This window comes from Triticum urartu, chromosome 1A (assembly GCF_056163025.1).
Source record: "Triticum urartu cultivar PI428250 chromosome 1A, HENAU_Tu73, whole genome shotgun sequence".
Taxonomy (NCBI): domain Eukaryota; kingdom Viridiplantae; phylum Streptophyta; class Magnoliopsida; order Poales; family Poaceae; genus Triticum; species Triticum urartu.
Window position 1 is genome coordinate 336,220,300 of NC_141873.1, and position 4,469 is coordinate 336,224,768.

The following is a 4,469-nucleotide window of genomic DNA, read 5'->3' on the forward strand; positions in this document are numbered from 1 at the left end:
CGCATCACGCCGCCCGCGCCGCCGGAGCTCGCCGCTGCTGCTGCCTCGCCGCGCGCCGTCTCGCCTCGCCGCCCCGCCTCTGCTGCTCGCCGCTGCTGCTGCCTCGCCGCGCGCCGTCTCGCCTCGCCGCCCCGCCTCTGCTGCTCGCCGCCACCGCATCACGCCGCCCGCGCCGCCGGAGCCGCTTCGCCGTCGATCCGCTACCGCCAGAGTAACCGCCGCCGCCGCCGGTTTTTCTTTGGTGAACCGGTAAAACCCGAGAACAAAACCGCCCGGTTTTTATTTATTTTAAAGTTCGGTTTCTGTTTCGTTAGAACGGTTTATTTTTTTATTTTTTGGGGGGGTTTTATTATTTAGCGGACGATCTCTGTTTAGATCTCCTTAGCGAGCGGTTTTCGTCGCGTATGCTTCTGTAGCGAATGTTCGTTCGATAGGATTTTTCTTTTTATTTTAATTTCGGCCAGGGACCCATCCATGAATATTTTCTTTGCAGATTAGCCCCTGGTTTTTCAAACGATCATAACTTTTTACTCGTTAGTCCAAATCCAACGAAACCAACGCTCACGTCTTCGTTATGATCTCCTCTATCCAGTAATCCAACTCAAACATGTTTTTGAAAATTTTAAAATTTGAATTAGATCAGATTTAAATTCAAACTTCGTTTGAGCATATCTTGAGTTTCGTAGCTCCGTTTGAGTTGATTCTTTTTGCAAATCGAAGCTCTTGACCTAAACATTCTAATAAGGCCAAATTCACATAATTTTGGTGCTGTTAGAAATTGTTTTATGTTGCAAGAGTTATTTGCTTGGTTTTGATGTTTTCCGAATCGACTTCTTCGTTCTTTCTGATCTTTTGAGTGATTGCTTATGTGTGGTTACTAATGCTTGCTTACGATAGATTGACTGGAGTGTGACGAGTAGAGCTATCAAGATTTTTGAGTGCGAATCATCTTCATCAACATTGCAGGCAAGTTCACACTTTGATCATACCTTTTCTACAACCCAGTTTTATTGCATTAGATCAATCCTCACACATTGCATGATTAGGATCTAATTAAACTGTGGGATGGGAAGTAGATGAGGTAGTACCTATTACCTGTTTATTTTCAAACCTTTGGGAGTTACTTCTATGTTTGCTCATTATGCCATGCTATGCTAGTAGACGTGGATTAGGTGAGTGATATCCATGATAGATGTGAGTTTGTTAATTTTAATGGTTTACCTAAGGTGGCAACTTAAACACACATCTGGGTGGATTGAGGCACCTGATGTCTATCGGGACTTGCCTGTTTTTATTTCGGACCGCCACCCAGGCTCAAAGGGATCATAAGATTATTCATACTAGAAACTTCCGTGTGCAGCCACAAGCCATTATGGGCTCTGGCATAGTTGATTAAGTCGTGCGAACTCTTACGGGTAGACTAGCAGATGTAGGGGAAAGTAGGTGTACCGGTCTACCCACACGTAAGGTGCAAGCGCTTCTGAAAGACTATGTCTCGATCATCCGTCTTCTCAAACACCCTATAGTGCGAGAAACCAAACGGAGGCGATCGAGTCTTGTGGGGAAAAGTGCGCAAACCTCTGCAGAGTGTATAAACTAATCATGATTAGCCGTGTCCCCGGTTATGGACATCTTGAGTATCTAGTTCTTGGATTATCCTGTTGATCTCATCACGTTACTTGAAATGAATATTGTTGGGTTTTAATGATGTTACTTAATTGGGATTGAGAATGCTGTCAACCATTCTCAATGTTCAACAACCACCATGATAGTTAATTAAAATGTATTCCTTTGCAGTAGGGAAAAATTGGCTTTACGCAAAAACCTTATAACCATAGAGCTTTTCCACCAGCCAAATATGCATGTAGTGATAGTCTTTATTCATCATTCTCTATGGTGTGAATTTGCCAGTACATTCAATGTACTGACCCTCTGTGGCTGCAACGTCTCATGTTGCAGGATTATCTTACGACGAGTAAGTGATACGTTAGGGTTACGATTTCTACACTCAACTTTGCCATTGGTGTTGATGGGAAACCACAACCTTGTTGCTTCCGCTATTTTGGATTTGAGATAATAGTATTTACGTTACTTTATACATGTGATTTACCTCTGTTATAAATCCTTCGAGTACTGTGTGTGTCAGCATACCGATCCAGGGATGACACTTAAGCACAGAGACTTGATCCATTCGGGTCGGGTCGCTACAGGTTATCAGTAACCGTAGGGCCTCGTCCTTTCGCTAAGGAAATTATGCGGGCACGCATAGTGGTAGTGCCTCATGCCCCGGGATGGTGAGGCTATTATTTACTGCGTACTTGTACTATAGCAGTACTAGTACTACTTTCTCAACTAGTAGTGCGATGTACTATACTTCTATAGTGCACCAGTTTTGAACTCTTGAATCTCAGGGTCAGGGAGCTACAGTTGGAAGTGGAGGGTACTACTGTTCTCTAGAACCATCGATGTACTATCAATGCAGGGAAAGTACACATGTGTAGTGGGTACTCTCCGTGCTCTATTCAAACACGTAGCTGGCCTACTCAGTCGCTCCTCTCACGCACACACTAGCAGCATTTTTATCAACGACGATTACTACGGGGGCAGAACATTTGAGTTATTTGATACAGCGAGACTAGGCTTTTCGCTTCCATTTGTAGAGGTGTAATGGATCTCGTCGTACTTTGTTAGTAGTTCCTCCTTTATGAATGAGATGAGGCAAAGCTTTGCCTCCATTTCAAAACGAAAAAAAAATCACGTCAAGAGGAATTTCTTTTATAGAGACGATAATGGAGTGAAGTCCATGCGTGCAACGCCACAAGCTACAGAGTAGTAAAGTACTAGCACTTTACGTACAGAGCCATATTGCACAGTTCCCAATGCCATGCCAGGCTTTTCCGGCTCCTCGGGCTTAATTGGGAGGCGCTAGTTTAAATATGGTAGCTAATGAGGAAGCTGCAAGTGAGGTACGACTAGGGCGAGAACGCAGGCGAGGAACTTTGCATGGTGTTAATTGATATATATAGGAGTGCTACTCTAGTACGCGAGCCACAAGATGATGGGAGGGAAAACCCGTTCACATGGATGGGCTATCCAATGCAACCAGATTGTGGTGCAACATGTCCGTTCAACTTCAAAAGTCAAACTACCAATATTGGCTCGCGGCGAAGTTACTATTAAAAAAAGGCCGCCTTGCGTTCGGCCGGGATCGAACCCACAAAACGAGCTATACACTCCCGCGACCACTAGTAGTACTCGTTGGAGTACAACGCAACCTAGAATCGCCTTTTGTCGCTAGTACATTGTTCCTTACAAGAAACCACTAATAATGCCAAGAAACTACTACCACTTGCATATGTGGCAGACTTAAGATAAGACTACCTTATCAACCATTGTACATGCCCTTACCAACCAGCCCTACCAAGAAACGACTACTCTACAAAGTGTCGTTAGGCTACTGCCAATGCATCAGTGCTTAGATGAGGTGCTAAGCACATTAAATAGCTTAGCAACTATACTCCCCAATGCATAGGTGCTTAGCTTATGGTTACTAAGCTTGCTTCATTTAATGATTTAGCAACTAAAACTCTTCATGTATTGGTGGGCTTCCTTCATTTAAATGTTTTGCCTAGGTTCGCGTGCTTAACATTGTTTTTTCCTGGGGTCACCACACCCATCTCTCTCCTCTTAAATAACTTGCCACATCAGATTTTTTGCCTACGTGGAAGGGTTAGCACTTGTACAACGTGGAGCATTGGGAGGGGCCTAGGCATGTTTCAACCCATGTCGCCCCTTAAGTCAACGCCTTCTATTCGACCGGCAAGTTAGGCGTTATGACTTGTGGGACCTACATGTCAGTGTGGACAAAAATCCCCGAGTGACCTCCTACCTCCGCCTCGTCCACCTAGTCATCCTCGACCGTGGGACGTAGCTACCGCCGCTGGCAGAAGGCGAGGTCAAAACCGCCGGCGGTGCGGAGCCCATCTTGCAGCAGCCCGGATGCCAGCTCCGCCCGGTGCTCATGGTCGCTAGTTAGCCAAGATAGCACACACCCTGCTGGGTGCATCCAGCTGCTTGTCAAGGTTTGCTAGCTAGGTTTGCAGGGCGGTGCGGCGGCTTGCTTGCACGCGCTGCGCTAAGGCCAGCCATCTGGCTCAAGCGAAGGCCAGCGTGGCGGCTATCTCGCGCATGAGTCACGCTCGGGCCAGCCAGCCAACTCGTGTGGAGGCCAGTGCGGCGTCCGGCCCATCCAGTGGAGCGGCGGCCAACTCGCTCATCACCGGCACCACCGACGAACACGCGTTAGTACTGTTTGAAGTAATGTTCAGGAAAAATAATGATTTGAGCAGGAAGAACAGGATAGAAGGTCATATGTGGGTCCCTCGTGTCAATGGTCAAACAAAATGTGTTGGTTTAAGCTACCTCGTCAGCACGGACGTGTGGGCCAACCCTGTCATAAACGGGTTTAA